Genomic DNA, 22,730 nt, shown 5'->3' on the forward strand with positions numbered 1-22,730 from the left:
CAGTCAAAAAAGTCGTCTCAAAACCGCACTTTGTGGTGTTTTTCTATATACAAACTTTAATACCCCTTAAAAATTCTCGCAGAGCTCATAACTTAGGGTTCCGATATAAATCCGAAATATTTGAAAAATATGAGCATCGGAAATATGATCCCCTAGGAGTCTTTTATGACTCTGATTTGATAAAATTATGAGCCAGCGAAAATTTTCATTTCCAATAAAAATTCAATTTTAATGGACTTGATTTCAAACAACGATGGAATAGCTCGTTGCTTCTGTTATGACCTGCCTTCCGGTTCCTGTTTTGCATTGGTATGGAAGCTTTGCCTTTTTACCGGAGTAAGTTTCTGCATCTTATCTATGTATGTAAGTATTTTGGACATTTTGTGATTGTGCCTTTCGCGTTATTATCTGGCATGCCTAGTGATAGAACGATACGAGTACTGAGTAGTATCGATACTTTTTCAAAAAATACTCGAGTATTTCGTACTCGAAGCTTTTTTCCAAGTACTGAGTAAAGTATCGATGTTTTACCTCAATGCTTTTCTCCGATACTTTACCAAGTGCTAATGGTCTAAATGTTTAAAATCAACAAAGTTTAGTCCATTAAAACCATAACTTGAGCATAAACTGAGATCGTCGACGATGTGGTGAAATCTCCTCCGAAATAAACCGAATTTTTGATAATGGTGTAATGGGGGACGATTTCTGCATATGGTGGTAAAAGAAAAGTATGTGTTTATTGTCCAGAATCACTAAAAAAATTGTGAAAAGCTGTTAACTCCATAAAATTTCAATACATTTTAACTTGTCATGCAACAGAACTTTTTTGATCTACTGCAAAGTTTTGGTGGATGGAGCTAGCAGCTTGTTGATGCATATGCAATTCCACCTATCTACCTACTGCCAAACCTCCCAACTGACGAAAGTGGCAAACATGAGATTTCATCTATAAAACTAAAAAATTTCGTATTCCAACAGAAAATTCCATAAAAAAACGGTAAATGCAAAATCGCATGTAAAGTGTGTAGTCAAATTTTATTTGCAAAACCAACCATCATTTAGTTCTGCTCAGCAAGTTGATCAACCAAGTGTCAATACTACGGACAGGGAGTGGGCTAATTTCTTAGTGTTCTTTGCTTTTCAATTTTCTTCAAATTTTAACTTTTTGTTAATATAATATATGTAGATACATACCAGAAATGGCTTCAAATGAAGGATCTGATATAATTATGGAAAAGTTTTTGAAAGGTAACAATAAAAGAAATAATGTGCTTTATATACATATATGATATCAAAGTGTTTGCATGTATGTACATTAAAATATAAATTTAGATGCTTGGGCGACTCCACCAAGTTCTCCTGGAACTTCTTATTCAGAGTTGGAATTGTCGCCGTACACGCATGGGATGCGCATCTCAATAGAGAATGATGAAGAATTTTTCAATTTTCCAAGCATGTTCAATTCTCCTGTTAAGAAAGGTATAACCAAAACCAAAACTATTTGCAAAGAGGCCAGAATATACATAAGAGGAACCTAGGAATTCACCGCATGGTAAGAAAATTCCTCCACCTCCATAAGAAATACACTATGCGGCGAATTCCTTACCCGCGAGGTGCTGAATTGCGCTGGATCCTCTTATATTCTAGCCTCTTTGCTTTTTGGTTACATGTAAAGAAATGCTGTATGTGTTTCTTCCAGCTACGGCAAGAGCGAAGAGCGACACAGATAACAATGCGGCGGAATCAAAAAAACACAGCAACGATTCTATCAAAGGTGACTGTGATATTCATACTTCCCCCAGCAAGGAACACCTTCCAGAAATAAAAATTTTGGAAGAAAACAAAATAAAAGACGAAAACGGAACACAGACAATTGGAAAAGAGAGATCAACAAAAAGAAAAGAATGCTTGGAGAAGAGTACATAGGGTTTCGAAAAACACAAAACAAAATAGTCCAAGATGTGCCACGAATGAAGAGAGTGCTTAATAAGTCAAGTTGTGCTAAAGCTTGCAAAAAGAGTGAAACATTTGATTGTAAAATGTTTAGTGAGCAGCAAAGAGAAAACATTTTTGCAAACTTTTGGAAAAACATTAGTTGGCAACAAAAACAAAAATATGTTTGCTCGCTGGTTCACGTTTAAAATACAAAAGCAACTAAGCGCAGCAAATTAAAGAAATCAAATTCTTTCGCGTATTTTCTCAAAGATGGTACCGAAAGGCCAAGGGTTTGCAAAAATATGTTTTTATCGACCTTAGGACTAAAGGCATGGACTGTACGTTCGTAGCTCACTAATACACAGGTTTCGTGCAACTCTAAGAAGAAACGCAATTCCACGAAAAATATCAAAAAAAACTTGTAAAAAATTGTTTGGCATCTTTGCAGGTCAACATCAAGCAAACTCTATTTAGAGCCAGTCATTGAAACAAAATCACAGTTGTACTTCTTTATAAGAATAAAGCTCTCGAACTTTCTCTACGCGTAGTCTCAAGATGTTATTTTGATAATATCTTCTCAAAGAAAATATATCTCTTTTTATACTCAGTTGAGCAGAGCTGAGAGTATATTAACTTTGATTGGATAACGGTTGGTTGTACAGGTATAAAGGAATTGAGATAGATATAGACTTCCATATATCAAAATCATCAGTATCGAAAAAAAATTCGATTGAGCCATGTCCGTCCGTCCGTCCGTTAACACGATAACCTGAGTAAATTTTGAGGTATCTTGATGAAATTTGGTATGTAGGTTCCTGGGCACTCATCTCAGATCGCTATTTAAAACGAACGATATCGGACTATAACCACGCCCACTTTTTCGATATCGAAAATTTCGAAAAATCGAAAAAGTGCGATAATTCATTACCAAATATGGATAAAGCGATGAAACTTGGTAGGTGAGTTGAACTTATGACGCAGAATAGAAAACTAGTAAAATGTTTGACAATGGGCGTGGCACCGCCCACTTTTTAAAGAAGGTAATTTAGAAGTTTTGCAAGCTGTAATTTGGCAGTCGTTGAAGATATCATGATGAAATTTGGCAGGAACGTTACTCTTATTACTATATGTATGCTTAAAAAAAATTAGCAAAATCGGAGAATGACCACGCCCACTTTAAAAAAAAATTTTTTTTTTAAGTCAAATTGTAAAAGAAAAGTTAATATCTTTACAGTATGTAAGTAAATTATGTCAACATTCAACTCCAGTAATGATATGGTGCAACAAAATACAAAAATAAAAGAAATTTTCAAAATGGGCGTGGCTCCGCCCTTTTTCATTTAATTTGTCTAGATACTTTTAACGCCATATGTCGATAAAAACGTTACCAATCCTTGTGAAATTTGGTAGAGGCTTAGATTCTAGGAAGATAACTGTTTTCTGTGAAAAAAGGCGAAATCGGTTGAAGCCACGCCCAGTTTTTATACACAGTCTACCGTCTGTCCTTCCGCTCGGCCGTTAACACGATAACTTGAGCAAAAATCGATATATCTTTACTAAACTCAGTTCACGTACTTATCTGAACTCACTTTATATTGGTGTAAAAAATGGCCGAAATCCGACTATGGCCACGCCCACTTTTTCGATATCGAAAATTACTAAAAATGAAAAAAATGCCATAATAATATACCAAATACGAAAAAAGGGATGAAACATGGTAATTGGATTGGTCTATTGACGCAAAATATAACTTTAGAAAAAACTTTGTAAAATGGGTGTGACACCTACCATATTAAATAGAAGAAATTGAAAAAGTTTTGCAGGGCGAAATCAAAAGCACTTGGAATCTTGGAAGGATAACTGTTCGTGGTGTTACATATATAAATAAATTAGCGGTACCTGACAGATGATGTTCTGGGTCACCCTGGTCCACATTTTGGTCGATATCTCGAAAACGCCTTCACATATACAACTACCACCACTCCCTTTTAAAATCCCCATTAATACCTTTAATTTGATACCCATATCGTGCAAACACATTATAGAGTCACCCCTGGTCCACCTTTATGGCGATATCTCGAAAAGGCGCCCACTTATAGATTTAAGGTCCACTCCGCTTTAAAATACTCATTAACACCTTTCATTTGGTACCCATATCGTACAAAAAAATTCTAGAGTCACCCCTGGTCCACCTCTATGGCGATATCTCGAAAAGGCGTCAACCTATAGAACTAAGGCCCTTTTAAAATACTCATTAACACTTTTCATTTGATATCCATATTGTACAAACGCATTCTAGAGTCACCCCTGGTCCACGTTTATGTTGATATCCCGAAAAGGCGTCCACCCATAGAACTAAGGCCCATTCCCTTTTAAAATACTTATTAACACCTTTCGTTTGATACGCATATTGTACAAAAGCATTCTAGAGTCACGCCTGGTCCACCTTTATGGCGATATCTCGAAAAGGCGTCCACCAATAGAACTAAGGCCCATTCCCTTTCAAAATACTCATTAACACCTTTCATTTGATACCCATATCGTACAAGCACATTCTAGAGTCACCTCTGGTCCACCTTTTTGGCGATATCTCGAAAAGGCGTCCACCTATAGAACTTAGGCCCACTCCCTTCTAAAATACTCATTAACACCTTTCATTTGATACCCACATCGTACAAACAAATTCTAGAGTCACCCCTGGTCTACCTTCATGGCGATATCTCGAAAAGGCGTCCACCTATAGAACTTAGGCCCACTCCCTTTTAAAATACTCATTTACACTTTCATTTGATACCCATATCGAACAAACAAATTCTAGAGTCACCCCTGGTCCACCTTTATCGATATCTCGAAAAGGCGTCAACCCATAGAACTAAGGCCCACTGCCTTTTAAAATACTCAGTAACACTTTTCATTTGATATCCATATCGTGCAAACATTTTCTAGAGTCACCTCTTGTCCCCCGTTATGGCGATATCCCTAAATGGCGTCCATCTATAGAACTATGGCCCACTTCCTCTTAAAATACTCTCTAATACCTTCCATTTGATACACATGTCATACAAACACATTCCAGGGTTACCCTAGGTTCATTTTACTACGAGGTGATTTTCCCTTATTTTGTCTCCATAGCTCTCAACTGAGTATGTAATGTTCGGTTACACCCGAACTTAGCCTTCCTTACTTGTTAAACCTAAAAAAGATGAGTGCGATACTTGCATTGCTTTTAAGACCGGAAATATATCCGAAGTGGAATATAAAGGTCACATCGACCTCAAAAATTCAGGACGATTAGAAAAAAAGAATGATACCATTCTTGCCAATTCTGGAGAAATTCATTTAATTACCGTTGACCTAAAGGCTGTTAAACTATGCCCAAAATTAAACGCCAGCGCTGCTTATTATAAAACTAAGCTTGCTGTGCATAACTTCAAGCTTACAACTTAGTTACTAAAGAAGTTGTTTCCTATTGGCTTGATGAAATCGCAGCCGACTTAAAGTCTTCAAGGTTTGCCAACTTTTATGTGGACTATATATCATCAATACTTCGTAAAGATGTAAAACCTTTGGTGATTTATTCCGATGGTTGCACATATCAGAATCGAAATTCTGTTGTCGCCAATGCACTCCTTAGGCTTGCCATTGAATACAATGTTGACATAACTCAAAAATTTTTAGTAAAGGGGCATACACAGATGGTGGTAGATTCGGTTCACTCTGTAATTGAGCGGAAATTAAAGAATCGGCAAATATATTTACCTAGCCAATATATTTCGGCAACACAGGAATCCAGACGCAATCCGTTTCCATATATCGCACGAGAGTTGTACTACAAATTTTTTAAAGACTATGATAATAAAGAATATCAATTATATGAATCCATACGCCCAGGTCGCAAAAAAGGGGATAAAGTCGTTTTCGATTTACGTGTCTTGAAATACTCTTCCGATGCATCAATCAATTATAAGTTGTCTTTCGAAAGCACTTTTCTAGAGCTTCCACACCGACCTAAACGTAAATGGAATAAAAACACTCCTCACGCTCTTTATTTGTCTCGTATACCAATACAAAAATCTAAATACCAGCACTTACAAGAATTGAAACATGTAATTCCTTCTGACTGTCACTACTTTTATGACAATTTACCTTACAAACAATAGATACTAAGATTTATGTCTGTAAAGTTAATTATAAAAAGATAAAAAGAAAGAATTTTGTTTTTATTCGATATGCGGGTTGGAAATATTTACGTGTGAAAATAAGAGGAAAATTTATTTGCAAAACCGTATACAAAAAATAAAATTTACAGAAACACACAATTATGATAAACTTCAGTTCAATACTGGTTTACTGAGGTAAGTAGCACCTATTAAAAGTAGAAAAAAGATTTCAGTCCCAACTTTATAATTAAGATTAAAAGAAAACTCGTTTTTTTCATCTCCTGTAAAATTTGGTTGCCGTCAGATAAGTGTTTTGCCGTTGGTAGATACATAGGTGGTATTGCATATGCATCAACGATATATTGGTATTGAAAATGGTCGAAATTATATCCACACCCACTTTCAAAAATGTAAAAAAGGAACGATGCTTTACCAAATACTGATGAAGTGGTGAAACTTGACGGGTGGATAAATAAATGTTTACGATGTACAATACAAATTTATTAACAATATGTAAAACGGGTGTGCCGCCGCTCGCATTAAGCAAAAGAAAATTTAAAAGTTTGCAAGCCTGGATTTACGGCTTGCCGTTGATTTCTCTTTGCAATTTGGCGGAAATATGGTCCTTAGTATTATATATAGATCCGATCAAAAGCGGGTAAGGACCTACTTTAAAAAAAGAGGCTTACAGTTTCAATCTTAACAAAATTTCCAATATACATATCTACATATGGTATGTAACAATACTACGAGTAGAGATATGGTAGTGCAAAATAAAAAAGTTTAAGAAGAGGAAAATCGCTCCGAACCCCTTCTATTTAGTTAATCTCTCCTCAAAACGTTTAATACCATAAGAAATGGGAGAAATACACACGGCGTGATTGCGAAAATGCTGCTGAGGGGTAACCCCGTTTACAAAGTCTTTTCTGTAAAACCCGTTTTCTTTAAAGTGCCATAAGTCGATCAAAAATCTTTTAAATAATTTAATGTTAGTGATGTTTCTCTTTAAATGTACCCTTAAAATATAATGTCCGGTTTGGTCCAAACTCAAAATTCCTTACTTTATTTCTACTAGATTCAAAACTTACGATCTCATTTTTTTCAAAAAAAAAGTTTCTTTACTTCTGGTAAAAACTCCGAAGTATTCCCTTGGATAGAGTATACTCGATACCTTTTATTGAGTATGAGTACTAGCATCGATACTTTGATCCGAGTATTTTATATGACTCCCGGTATCGATACTTTTTCTAAAAGTTCTATCACTAGCCATGTCAGCCAATCCCTATGTATGAATTTAGTGCTGCTGAACTGGCACCGATGCCCTACAGATGCAGCATCCATACTGCGTGTTAATCTGTTTATTTTAAGGGCTTCCTCCTAAATATCCGGTTTTCAAACAGGTTTAGGAATGCCTCGCAATTCCAATGTCAAATAAAAGTTATTTACCTACAGAGTAAGGCTTAGAAGATTCATATATGGCTCTAAAAACCGTCTTAAAAGAGTATTTTCGGAGTCCGATAAGTGTAGAATATGATCTGTTTATGAGGCCAATAGGTGTCATATATGACTTCTATTCAGACTCATAAGGCAAATGAGATAAGGCTCATATCGGAAGACCATCGTAGGAAAGGAAATACATTCATTCCAGACTCATAAATGAGCTCATAGTGAGCGTAAACGATCCATATTAGGACTTCTTTCTGGCTCTTTTTTGACTCAGAATGTTTGCAGGGTAGTGTTAAATTCATTGCTAAAAAAAAAAATATTCAAACATTATAATAATAAACAAAAAAGTTTGGCTGCGACATGAATCCAGGACATTCGGTGTGAAAGCCGGATCACGCTACCACCACACCACAGCGGCTTTTGTTGTTTACATCTACTTCGACATCTGAACTTTTTTGCCACATCTCGATGAGACATACCACTTCTTTGGTCTTTGATTCAGACACAAACTCTCTTTAAATTCTTTAATACAAAAGTTGCGTACTTTTCAGAACTGTTTGTCATAACACTGTGAGACGTTTGAGAATTTTCCCCTTTTTTCGAAATTTTCTTTCCAAATTCAGCATTTATAGCTGACTTTTTTAACCAAATGTAAAATTATAAGAAATATATAAATATTTTGTATTGCGTGTAATGAAATATATAATACTAATCTACATAGTAGTCTCTTATCACAAAACGGATTTTTACTAATTTTTCTTGCTTTTTTTAAATATATATAATGATAACGTAAAAAAGCAGGAAAAATTAAAGTTAGTATTAAAAATCCGTTGTGTGATAAGAAACTGCTATGTAGATTAGTATTATATACTTCATTACAGTCAATACAAAAAAGCCCCCCCCCACCCCCTGGATCCTCGCATGGTAGAGATGACTGTAATCGGGCACTTGCAGTTTTTCTTAGCATGGATGTGAAAATTAAAAAAAAATTTAATACATCATTAGTGTATAGTGATTATGAACAGTCTAAAGTCCCTACAAAACTCTTCGTTTCTGCGATTCGTATGTGATGATTACCACGTCACTTCGTCTAAGGCCATCAGCAGCTACAAGAGCTTGCTTCATGCAGCAACTGACTTTGCAAACATCACGCTTACATAGGTCTATGGCCACAGGAACAGTGACGGACTAAAATGAAGGCGAACATCCAAGGCAGGGGCACTGCTGGATACAGTGGTAGAAAAGAGACACAACCCGTACTTAAAAATCTAGTAGGGACTTCAATTTTCTTCAGTCCAATTTCTAATTACTTGAACTAAAAACCAAAATAAATCAACGTAACTTAAAATGTATGAAAACCTTAAAATTACCACAGACCAATTCTCCAGTGTCCATAGAAGCTCTTAAAAAGATTCATTCAACGATGAACTCTAAAAATGTATCGTTTTAAAAACATATGAAGTTACGTGCTCTTGTTGAAACACAAAAATTAAAATGGATGAACAAAAATGTGCCACGATCTCATAGCACTTAAGTCCAAGTTATGACTCAATCACAAGAGGTTTGTTCTTTAATGTTAGCAAACTTTGATACTCCAAAAATTAACAATCAAGACGGGTTGCTTTTACGAAGTAGGAAAGCGGGGAATAATTCAAACCCCTTCAGCGAAAATTGAAATAGTAGTAGTATACTTTTTTCGCGGATAACTTTTGAACGGGTCGAAAAACTTGACTTCCGTGTTTGGACCTTAATGCTGATAGACCGACGCGTCTTTGGATACCCTACTCTACGACTTCTGTTATATTTTCGATAGGTCCCATATAATGCACTATATATTTCATACTAAATGTGTCTGACAAAATTTACCATCACATTATAATTATTGCATCCCTGCGTCGATACCGATGGCCACCTAATTATTACAAAAAAAAATTAAAAATATTTTGACAAATCTAACACGTCGAAAAATGTTTCTACTAAAAAAAAATACAATATGTATGTAATTGAAGTATATTTTTTTCTTTCTACTTACTTGATCTCCATCGATGCGATGGTGAGCTCAGCGACGATGATGCTGTAATTAATTTGGAAATTACACTGGCAACATGTTAAAATGCCTATTTAGGCATCACTAGTAAATTGAATGGTTTTAATTATACAAAAAAAATGTACTAACGAACTTAAGAGGGCGAGCTCATTTTCGGTATTACCTACGAGATCAACTCTTAAAATTTGATACCGAAAATGCGAGTTTGTGAATTTTGTCGGAATTCCAAACCATATAATTAAACCAAAATTACGGGAACCTTAAATCGACGAGATTATTACCTTAACTCCCTGTCTTATGGTATACAAATTTTCTTTTTAAATTATCGTAATCACAAAATGAAACTATCACTGAGAGATCGTAAGAATGACCAAGAAACTAGTTACATCCCTAATTAATTTATTTATGCAACTAATCTTCACAAGCTATTTTTATAATCAGTTGAGCAGAGCTCACAGAGTATATTAACTTTGATTGCATAACGGTTGGTTGTACAGGTATAAAGGAATCGAGATAGATATAGACTTCCATTTATCAAAATCATCAGTATCGAAAAAAAATTTGATTGAGCCATGTCCGTCCGTCCGTCCGTCTGTCCGTTAACACGATAACTTGAGTAAATTTTGAGGTATCTTGATGAAATTTGGTATGTAGGTTCCTGGGAACTCATCTCAGATCGCTATTTAAAATGAACGATATCGGACTATAACCACGCCCACTTTTTCGATATCGAAAATTTCGAAAAACTCAAAAAATGCGATAATTCATTGCCAAAGATGGATAAAGCGATGAAACTTGGTAGGTGGGTTGACCTTATGACGCAGAGTAGACAATTAGTAAAATTTGGACAATGGGTGTGGCACCGCCCACTTTTAAAAGAAGGTAATTTCAAAGTTTTGCAAGCTGTAATTTGGCAGTCATTGTAGATATCATTATGAAATTTGGCAGGAACCTTACTACTATTACTATATATGTGCTAAATAAAAATTAGAAAAATCGGATGAAGAACACGCCCACTTTTAAAAACAAAATTTTTAAACGTAAAATTTTAACAAAAAATTGAATATCTTTACTGTGTATAAGTAAATTATGTCAACATTCAACTCCAGTAATAATATGGTGAAACAAAATACAAAAATAAAAGAAAATTTCAAAATGGGCGTGGCTCCGCCCTTTTTCATTTAGTTTGTCTAGAATACTTTTAATGCCATAAGTCGAACAAAAATTTACCAATCCTTCTGAAATTTGGTAGGGGCATGGAATCTATGACGGTAACTATTTTCTGTGAAAATAGGCGAAATCGGTTGAAGCCACGCCCAGTTTTTATACACAGTCGACCGTCTGTCCTTCCGCTCGGCCGGTAACACGATAACTTGAGCAAAAACCGATATATCTTCACTAAACTTAGTCCACGTACTTATCTGAACTCACTTTATCTTCGTACAAAAAATGGACGAAATCCGACTATAACCGCGCCCACTTTTTCGAAATCGAAATTTTCGAAAAATGAAAAAAATGCCATAATTCTATACCAAATACGAAAAAAGGGATGAAACATGGTAATTTGATTGGTTTATTGACGCAAAAAATAACTTTAGAAAAAACTTTGTAAAATGGGTGTGACACCTACCATATTAAGTAGAAGAAAATGAAAAAGTTCTGTAAGGCGAAATCAAAAACCCTTGGAATCTTGGCAGGAATATTGTTCGTGGTATTACATATATAAATAAATTAGCGGTACCCGACAGATGATGTTCTGGGTCACCCTGGTCCACATTTTGGTCGATATCTCGAAAACGCCTTCACATATACAACTAATGGCCACTCCCTTTTGAAACCCTCATTAATACCTTTAATTTGATACCCATATCGTACAAACACATTCCAGGGTTACCCTAGGTTCATTTTCCTACATGGTGGTTTTCCCTTATTTTGTCTCCATAGCTCTCAACTGAGTATGTAATGTTCGGTTACACCCGAACTTAGCCTTCCTTACTTGTTCATAAGAAAATTTAGAAACCAAAAAAAAATCTTTATAAATTATTTAACTCTAAAGCTGAATTTCCAGGAATCCATTATGTCGACCGTCTCTACGTTTGTTGGGAAATTTCGGCGTCTGTGTATGGACTAAGGTTACAGCTACTCCTTCACGCGCGTGATGATTTCTTTCTTTTTAGTTGGGCCCATTGGCCTCTTTAAAATTTTTTGATGAATCACGGTGTTTATTGGCCGTCATTTTCATCATTCTTACACACTTTTCACCTTTCTTCTAGGCTTAAGCAAGTAGATTTTTTCAGTTGGTTTTTGTTGCTTTCTAAACTCCGAGGATTGCATATAAGAGTAATACGATTACCAATCAGGATCGTACACAAACAAAATCGATATTTTATGACATTTTTGTGAAGTTATGGAATACTTTAAGACCCAAAGGTATATTCAAAGAATGTTTTGGGAGGATGAGTGTCCACATCACGCCCAACTGAATATACTAAATTATGTAGACGTCTACGCACGTAGGCATTGTTTTGCGAACAATTTCCAATTAACATTCGTAACTCCAGTCTTAGCCGGTATTTTAATTGTTTTAATTTTTGCATGGGATCACACGAATTTACATATCTTTGAAGAAGATTGTTCTATTCAAGACGGCTCGACTTCTCGATGCTCCAAATGTTCACATCACTTCTTTTCGATGTCTCCTCATAAACTGACTTTGTTAATCTTTGGCCTACGCCTTCAAAGCCTTTGCTTCTACCGGGAGTTTTCCAGTTTTCCATATCTTCTCTCCTTAGGTATAGGTCGAACGGAATAATCGCCTGATCTTTCCGTTAGACATTTTTTTTTTTTCTTTTCTTCTTGATATACCTTTGTACAGTCGAAAAAGACTATGACTTCTTTACTCGTATCGAGAGATGAGAAATAACGCTATAGATCACGCCATCCAAATTTGCATAACAAAAAAAACAGGAATGTACCAGCATAAATTCGTACTGGTCCAAAAAAAAGAAATGATTGGAATTGCGTCAACCATAAATAAATCATCTGAGTAACTGTCGATTGTTGAATAGCAAACATCCAAAGCTAAAATTTTATATTTTCCCATATCCTTCTCTTAGGGTTCGAACTTGGTACTTCTTCTGTCGGGTGCTTCGCCCTCTTTCGCTGGCGTAGCTAGGCTATTTCACGCTAAATAAGGACAGAGATTGTTTTTGGTAATCCGATCCGGTTTGGGACTGTTTTTATATGATCGAAATCTACTACACCTCTGTGACGGACTTTTCCTTGCGCCGGGGTATGCTCAGTCCGCCCAGGATCCCTGTGGGAATAGAGAAGAATCCTTATCGTCTCCTTTTAAAGAGAAAGATCCCGTTTGTTGTTAAAAAAAACGTTATAAACTCTTTATTCCAAAATATCCAAATTACCCTTAAAGCTATGGCGACGGAGGTGGGAAACTACCGTCGGTTCTACGCCGATGGGGTTGGGAAAACCCCCACCGGGACTACGCTTAAACTAAAAATCTCAGACTACTTCGTAAAGAAAGCGGAGGTGGAGAACCACCACTTCCTCCCAGTCGGTGGAGTTGGTAAAACCCCCACCGAGTATATAGCTTAAGAATACCCTGCTCTTCCTGAAGGTTGCGGAGGTGGAAAACCCACCACAATCCCTCTTAACGATGGGGTTGGAAAAACCCCCAAAGTTGCTAAAATAAAGAACTCGTGAGATGGAAAAATCCCAGGAGTCCCATTCACCGCTAAACAAGGCGTTAGCAGGCTACTGTCCCAATTCGCGAAATTTGTCGCCCTTTTATACTTGTCCACGCGCAGGTGGACAGTTATCCTGCAACAATAAATTTTACTTATTATATGTATTTACTTAAGGTATCTTGCATTTAACTGTATTATTCTACCCATATATCGCATTATAAGTATTTATCTCTAAATTGCGTATGTAAAAATTCCTCTTGTACTGCCCCCCATAACATGTGAGTTCGTTGGTACGCATCTCCAGTTAGCTAGCATAGTTACTTTTGATTTCCCTCTGCTGCCTGCTTATTGGGTCTTGTTGTTGTCGACGAGTTGGTTGCCCTTCGTAGGTAACTTGTGTCTAGTACCCACGCTGTGTTGTTGGTATGCTAACGTGACGTCTTCCTAGTACATTGCATTTTTTCCGTTTCCTCTTTGTGCGATGTCCGCCCTGACGGTTCGCTTCAATGCCCGCTGTGCTTGGTCGCAATGGCTTGGTATACGTATGTTTGTATGTTTTTGGTGTTCTTGCAATGGGAGCTTATGTGTGTTGCTTATTGCATTGCTGTATTCCCAGCATTATTTAAAATTCCAGCCGGTTATGGGTTATCTGTGGAAATTATAATGTTCAACCAAAATATTTACCCCATGCGGGCAGAGACAATTATTAAAGCGAAGAAATTAGATGTTGTCATGAATGTTTATATGTATATTAGGGTGATTCAAAAATGATTATTTTGTATGTGTAAATTTAATTTATATAATTCAGTTTTGTATGTTTTACATGCTATATGTATAAATTCATTGTAATTCAAGTAGAATTTATACATGTTTTAATAAGTTTTGATAAATATTTGTAGGTTCGAATGTGTGGGCTCCAAAGCCGGTGGATTTGGGTCCTCACACTCTCCCCTCACCTGCCGTAATGCGACTTACTGTCACCATTGTAAAATTCAATTTCTCGTAGCGGTCAATGCTTACGTTATTTATAGGGTAATCTCTCGCGATCTGGGTTTTGTTCTAAAATGAAATGTTATGCAGAATTCGGTCATCAGGTTATAGCATTGGCTGGCTATGTGGTTGGCGTAGTTCATCGCCGTCAGGATCCCGTTGTCTAGGGTTGGGGCTTGCGCTCGTGCTGTGTGCCACCCACTCCGGTCTTCATCTACCACCTGTTGGTTGTTGATTATGTCTGCGCGTTCGATTCCGAAATCATTTGCACCTGAATTGGCGAGTGCTAGTGAACCACACGTCGCTACCGTGCTGTAATCCGTCTGATCTTCTTCCGTGACCTGGACTTTTTGCGATCTTGGCGCGCGTGGCGTTGCTCTTACTACGGCCAGTTGCTCTGTGTGTTCCTCGGTGGATATCTCCCTGGAATGTTGGTTCGAGGTTCTACTACACGATGCTGATGATGGTGCGTGTTGTGTTGTTGCAATCGTCGTCGGTCGTCTCGTTTGTTCCCCGATGGGAACTTCGGTGAAGCCCTCATTCGGGGCTTGGCGGGGCGCTTTTGACTTACCACGTTCGCGGGGTGAACGTATTCTTCTTTCTGTTTCTGGACTTGCTTCTTCTTCGACTGTCGCTTGATGGTATGCTTTTAGCTCGCTTATGTGTGCCGTTCTCCTTTTGTCGTTATGCACCTTGTCTAGCTCGACGATTACGGGCGATACGAAGTTCGTTACACGATGAGGCCCACTGTATCTTGGTGCTAACTTTGCTGCGAAATTGTTCTTGCAATGGGAGCTTATGTGTGTTGCTTATTGCATTGCTGTATTCCCAGCATTATTTGAAATTCCAGCCGGTTATGGGTTATCTGTGGAAATTATAATGTTCAACCAAAATATTTACCGTATGCGGGCAGAGACAATTATTTAAACGAAGAAATTAGATGTTGTCATGAATGTTTATATGTATATTAGGGTGATTCAAAAATGATTATTTTGTATGTGTAAATTTAATTTATATAATTCAGTTTTGTATGTTTTACATGCTATATGTATAAATTCATTGTAATTCAAGTAGGATTTATACATGTTTTAATAAGTTTTGATAAATATTTGTAGGTTCGAATGTGTGGGCTCGGTGGATTTGGGTCCTCACACCTCGAATACAGCAAAAAATCTACCAGTTTCTTGTAAAAAAAAGAACAAAAAAAAGGGGAAAGATGAAGACTAGTTTGGCATAGCATTCACACTGGTTGTGTGATAGTTTGCATCACTGGATTTTCTGCATGGTATGTAGGTATGATTTGTGCCTTAACATCATCTAGTAGTTCTCTGTTCCACTAGTTGAGCGCCACCTTCGTTATGGGCATGTGCGGGTTTTCTAAGTATTAGCATAGATTAGCGAAAATAAAGATGTTGCAGGGACGAAAAATCGTGTGAAGCAAGCTTCACAAAACTTCTAGTAGGTCACATTCACCACTTACCACAGCAGAATTTGTTAACTACCACTGCCTGTATTTGTTATTTAATAATTATTTGTACACTTTTCATTCAGGTAATGTGTTCAGAATTTTAACTTTTACTCTCTAAAACTCCAATCAGTGTATTTCTGTGCTTAAATTATGTTAAAAATTGTGTTGAAGTTTTTGGTGTGGTGAAAGTGACCTACTAGAATTTTGTTACTCTCCGCTGCTTTCCACTGAAGTTTGCGCCTGCAACATCTTTATTTTCGATAACTTTGGTATTAGTGCATGCTCACTAATTCCAGTCTCCATATATTTATCTATATGTGTACCTACAATTGTACAATATCAAGTGGGTGTGTTGGTGAATGCCTTACCTGGGCTTTTAAGTTACGCTCGCCCGCTCACAAGCATATAACTATGTTGGTTCGTCAGAGCACATCGACGCTAAGTATATTTTTATGTTGTTGCACTGGGCATTGGTCGTGTCGAACTGTTCGAACCAATGTTCGATACAATACAACAAACATGATGATCTGCAACACTCAATTATTGTTGATGTTGTGATAACGATATCGCCCTGTGATGTTCGCATATTACGTCGAGAGGCTAATATCATTGTGATGCTCGTCATACAACCCGTCCAGATTTTTAAACTTGGGAGTGCCAAAGCTCTGTCATCATTGGAGAACAAACCTGCAGTAATTGAATCATGGATGGTTCCAAGGTACGTGCTTTTGTTGTGACATAAAAAAATATTTTATATGGAATGTTAAAATCGTGTCATTTATCTGGGGTGTGACTTTACATTTTGAGGAATTAATTTAAAAGTACAAATCAAAACTGCCAGCCCTTTATGAAAACAAAGCCTGAAAGTTTATGCTATCCAAAAGCATAAATGTGTTTAGAATAACTTGATTTTCCATCATGTTCAAAACAATAATCACGTTCTTTTGTTCTATCACGGGAGAGCTGGTATTCCTTGGATATAAGATAACCAAGCAAATATGGCCGAATATCTATATTAGGTGAAAGGAGGATCTACTAAATAGGTCAAGGAAAGAAGTCTTTAGGATTTTTGCCACAATCACGGGACACTGGCCAATTGGCCTGCATTCTGAGAGGATAGGGATTCTTTTTAAAAGAATGTGCAGGAGCTGCGGCGAGGAGGGCAGCATAGAAACAGGTGCGCACTAACTGTTCGTTGAAGGTACCAACTGGTTTGAACGGAGCTCTGACTAGCCATACTGAAACAGCAGCAAATAGTTCCAGGAGAATGTGCACTATAATGGCTCCCCGTGCACTACTTCGTCTCGGCTACGGAGCAACCAATCGCCAATTGAGTGCGTCAATTGTGCGCATTATCTCATTTAACGAGGCTTTTGTGGTGCAGTGTAGTAACGCCCGCGAACGCTATTTCCTAAGCAAAAAAGAGATAACATAACGAAAAATGTCTCTTTAAACAAATCTTGTGAAGCTTTGATATTCAAATTTTAACATAACCACTGTCTATTTATTGCACTTGCGATTTAGTTTTTAATACCCCTAAATATCTCGACCCCTGTCTCATCTAGAAAACTTTTTTATGCCAAAAATTTGAACCTTATAAAGCACGAATTTCGTTAAAGTTTCAAGTGTTTCAAAACTCGAAAGCAAAATTTCCATGTTCGACGAATTTTTTGATTTTCCACATGTTGTAAATGAACTTTCTAAATATCTCGATCCCTGTTCCATCTAGAAAACTGGTTATCCTAAATATTACAACCCAATAGGGCTCCAAGGGCGGCCGCCGTGGGGTGGTGGTAGCGTGCTCCGCCTACGAGACGTAGGCCCTATTCCGCCAATTTGTAGGAAAAATTAAAGGGAGCACGAAGCAAATTGGAAGAGAAGCACGGCATAAAATCTTTTCGGAGGTTATTCGCGCCTTACATATATTTATTTATTTAATTGAGCTCAAAGCTATGTTTAAAGTTCCAGGACATTGGGATATCGGGAGTTTCCGTGAGACTCCAAAGCTAAATTTTCAAACTTGAAAATTTTTTTGTATTTTCACGATCCCTGGACAACCGAGCGAAATTATTATCACTCGTCTTGCACTGTCGTGAGGTTATGAAATATGTCCTTAGTTTCAAGAATCTAGCTCTACGGAAAGTTGCTCAAATAGTGGTCGCAAGATTCCACATGTTGTAAATGGACTTTTTAACATCACTCAATAGCTCAATGCCTGTGCCAAGGAGAATATAAATATTACAAAGTAGTAAAGCCCGAAGCTGTGTTCAAAGTTTCAGGTCACTGGGTTATCGGGAAGTACCTGAAAACTCGGAAGCAAAATTTCCAAGCTTGGAAGATTTTTTGATTTTTCACGATCCTTGGACCACCTAGCAAAAAAGTATTTCTCTCATGTAGCACTGTCATCGGGTTCTGAAGTATGTTTTTAGTTTCAAGAATCTAACTCTACGGGAAATCACTCAAATAGCTGTAGCAGGATTCCACATTTTGCAAGTAGTGTTCCTAAATATCTCGATCCCTGTCCCATCTACAAAACTTTTTTATCCTAAATACTACAACCTAATAGAGCCGAAATCTTCGTTTAAAGTTTCAGATCTCCAAGTTATCGGGAAGTTCCTTAAGACTTGAAAGCAAAATTTCCAAATTCGGACGTTTTTAATAATTTCCAAGACCCCTGGACCCTCTAACAAAGCTTTTAAATTGTCACCAAGTTTCGATGTGTGTTTCAAGTTTCAAGTCTCTAGCTCTGCGGGAAGTTACTCAAAAATGGATTTCAATAGTCTCCAATTTTGTATGGAAATTGGCGGAAAAAAATCAAACGACACAAATATAAAGGAAGTAAATGAAACAAAGTCCGCGGGCGTTATCTCCTTAAAAAAAGGAGGCCGGGTGGTTTTATTAGCTTTTGTTAGGAAATTACGCCCGCAGCGTAGTTACCCGTTCTTAAAACTTTGTATTAAGACAGAAAAAATAATGATTTAAATAAAAATAAAAACAAAAAAATAAAAATAAAATCAATTGTAATAAAACAAAGCAAATAAAACTTAATTAATTAACGTTAAATAAAATGCAATGTAAAAAAAATAATAAAGAATTACGTATTTAATTAGCGAGCTTTGCTCATATTGCTTTATACAATGGTTTTTGTAAGTGATATTAGAGAAAAATTGCAAGTTTACCGCTGTTACTATTATGCTGTTACTATTATATCAATATGATCATATGTATTTAATTAGCGAGCTTTGCTCATATTGCTTTATACAATGGTTTTTGTAATTGATATTAGAGAAAAAAATATGATCATATTGATATAATAGTAACAGCGGAAGTATTAAAAACAAATACTGTAAAAATCCGAACAAATGTTACTAAGCTTTCAAAAGCGCGCCTAAAAAATCATATATCCACACCATTAGGAATAAACTACATACAGAGTGTATGTGCCTACATGGTGATCAAAAGGAATATAAAACAAAAAGGCAACTCTTAGAGACCAATTGTACAGCGAACAACGGGACATTCATATGTCTTAGCAGCTAAAGGCTTGCACTGATATGAATGTTGGAGATTCGAGTTCAACGCTCAACTCTTGAAAAGCTAGCTGATGAAAAAGTGAAATTCAGAAACATGTCGTAGTAACCATCGCCGTTTGTAAACTTCCAATTTTTCTCTAATATCAATTACAAAAACCATTGTATAAAGCAATATGAGCAAAGCTCGCTAATTAAATACATATGATCATATTGATATAATAGTAACAGCGGAAGTATTAAAAAACAAATACTGTAAAAATCCGAACAAATGTTACTAAGCTTTCAAAAGCGCGCCTAAAAATCATATCCACACCATTAGGAATAAACTACATACAGAGTGTATGTGCCTACATGGTGATCAAAAGGAATATAAAACAAAAAGGCAACTCTTAGAGACCAATTGTACAGCGAACAACGGGACATTCATATGTCTTAGCAGCTAAAGGCTTGCACTGATATGAATGTTGGAGATTCGAGTTCAACGCTCAACTCTTGAAAAGCTAGCTGATGAAGAAGTGAAATTCAGAAACATGTCGTAGTAACCATCGCCGTTTGTAAACTTCCAATTTTTCTCTAATATCAATTACAATAATGAATTACTTTATTTTATTTCACTTTTATTTCATCATTCAGTTTTGTTAATACCGTTATTTTGTTGTATATAACATTGTTTTCTTTAGTTTAATATTTTCCTATTTTTATTTATTATATGTTATTTTATTCGTTTTATTATTATTTTATTGCATAATTTTATTTTATTTTAATTATTTGGCTTTATTATTTTAAAATATGTATATTTTATTTTGTTTTATATAATTTTCTATTTAATTTCATTTCGTTTGATTGTGGGCGTAAAGTTTTTGTAGCAAGTTATAATTGGTAACACGGATAGTGGGCGTTATTTCCAATGAAAGAGAAATACCGCCCGCGGTTATTGAGTCCCTTTAGAAAAAGAAATAAATCCCGCAGGCTTTATTACCTTTTGTCAATGGGCTTTATTTCCTTTTTGAAAAGGAAATAAGGCCCGCGGGCGTTATATCACAAAAATACGGAAACACGCATGCGGCCGTTATTGCACTGCGCCGATTTTCGTTGCATCCTATATAATTTTCGGATTAATAGATGTTTTTTCCTTAGACTGAAAGTATTCAATGTTATGTTGGTTTAATTGATCTAACCGTATCTTATCGCAAAAATTTGTATGTGATTTCTCTAACTATAGTCTCACAGATTTTGGGAATAAAAAATCAGAAAATTCTATTTTAAAGAAATCCTAACATCGACCCACGCGACCATAAACTATGTGTGATATTCAGCTTAAAATCTTCATTCGTACATGAAAATTGATAATAACTTTGATAACAATATACTAATAAATTGTTAATTATTTGAATAATACTGAAAAATTTACTTTTGTATATAATTTAGTCCATGAATGAACCAATCGGCGCCTTCAGTGATTGCGCTACCAAACATCCACATGCTGGACACAATTTGCTGTGTAATGAGGCCCATAATTTATATCTTTCAAACTATGCAAATATTCAAAAACGATGTTTAAAGACACCTGGAGCTAAGGAACGGATATGCTGCAATGGCTAACACAACTGAACTATGGAAACTTTAGACCAAGCTGACAAAGAACAGCAAATTGGTATCTTTTGACATAAAAGATCTAGAGGAGCACGACGCAAATTGGAAGAAAAGCTCGGCCTTAGATCTCTTCGGAGGTTATCGCGCCTTACATTTATTTTTTATTTTATTTACCAATACTTCATAATACAAAAAACAAAATGAAAAGTATGCAAATCACGAAGAAGGTAAAAAATGGAATGTAAAGCCCTACATAAGCCATTCTTATGGAAGTGATCATGCAAAACCTGGAAGAAAAGTACATACAGGAAATCCAAATTAGGGGTGTCATTTTACGCTAGATACGTGGATGACATAATATGCGTCTAAACTACTAATAACAAAAAGCTAGTAGTGGAGTACCTCAACAAGAAACACGGGAACATATAATTCATAACGGAACAGAAAAAGACGGGGGAATCAACTATTTAGATCTCACGATAATGATGTGTGGCTGATAGATTTAATTACGACATATGTACATACATACATATATAGAAAGCCAACGGCCACCGACACAATAATACCTCATATCAACCCAAACAGCATACAAATTCAGCATTAAGGCATTTGGTACATGGGCTTGAAAGAACATCTCTTACACAAGAAGCATATAATAGAGAGCTTGAAGTAATATATAAATTGCTGCAGACTACGGATATAAAAATCATGGAGAACCAAAAAGAAATAATGAAAAGGAAATTACTTGGACGCTTCCCAAGGCAGCCGGTTCTATGTACCGGAACGACTCCGAATTTTTCCCGACCAAGGGCTGTCATTTCAGTGTAACCTGAGGCTCAAGAAGCTCAAAAAATACATATATCTTTTCAATTCCAAATTTATTTTATTTATAAAAATTATATTTTTTAACAGTTTGATTTTTAACAGAAAACTTATAAATAATTTTATATATTTTTAACAAGTGTTAAATTGAACAAGTTATGAAGAAAATATGAACACTATAAACTCCATTATATTTGTTGCGGCCCTCCTACAAATTGTCATCCTCCCAGCAGCTCCTTGCAGCGGGACTGCGCCATACTCTCCTGCTCCGGGAAGGTATCGAACCCAATACGGATCCGTCCCCTTTTTAGGACGGTCATACTCTTGTCAGTGTGTCACGTGCAAGGGATGGGTGCATCGGACAGGTTGTTCTGGGCTAGATCCCAAAACCAGACGTCCTCGTAACTTTTATAAATCGTTTGTGGCTCCTTGCTGTTCTGGGTATAATGTCCACAGAAAAGATCACGAGAGCGTAAATAGAGGCGGTCTCTCCTATATCATACACCACTCTGTGCAATGTCATATATTTGTTCCCGACATCGGCCGCAGGGACAGTGTCTTAGAACGTCACGGCTTATCTGTCCGGTCAGGTGATTTAACCTAGAAATCATCAACATCTACATCCGTCCTGCCATCTGTTGCCCAAGTGGATACCGCCCTAATATCAGCGTCTTACTCACTGGCGATAATCGCATTATCTTAGGCGATTTCAATGCCCATCGCGATCTATGTCATTCAAACTTGCAGGCGGACAGCAGGGGAGAGATGTTGGCAGATCAAATAGAAGAAACGACGTTCTGCACAATAAACGCAGTCGCCCCCACTCGTATGGTAGGAAGCTGTCACAGTTCGCCAGATATATCAATCGTGAGCGCAGGACTCGTAAACTGCGTCAACTGGCAGCCGATGGTAACATTGGCATCCGACCACCTGCCAATACTTATTTCGCTCGAGCCTACCGGCGACTTCATCGGCACCGAAAAACGCACTTTCATAAACATTAAAAAAGGAAAGTGGGATAAGTACAAATCC

General features: G+C 36.6%; 1 protein-coding gene across 1 annotated transcript in view; it reads right to left on the reverse strand.

The window, feature by feature from the left end:
• The window catches only part of SMSr (Sphingomyelin synthase related), a 208,580-nt gene that overhangs the window by 18,184 nt on the left and 167,666 nt on the right, over positions 1-22,730 (reverse strand). The window lies entirely within an intron of this gene.

Source organism: Eurosta solidaginis, chromosome 5 (assembly GCF_040869045.1).
Source record: "Eurosta solidaginis isolate ZX-2024a chromosome 5, ASM4086904v1, whole genome shotgun sequence".
Taxonomy (NCBI): domain Eukaryota; kingdom Metazoa; phylum Arthropoda; class Insecta; order Diptera; family Tephritidae; genus Eurosta; species Eurosta solidaginis.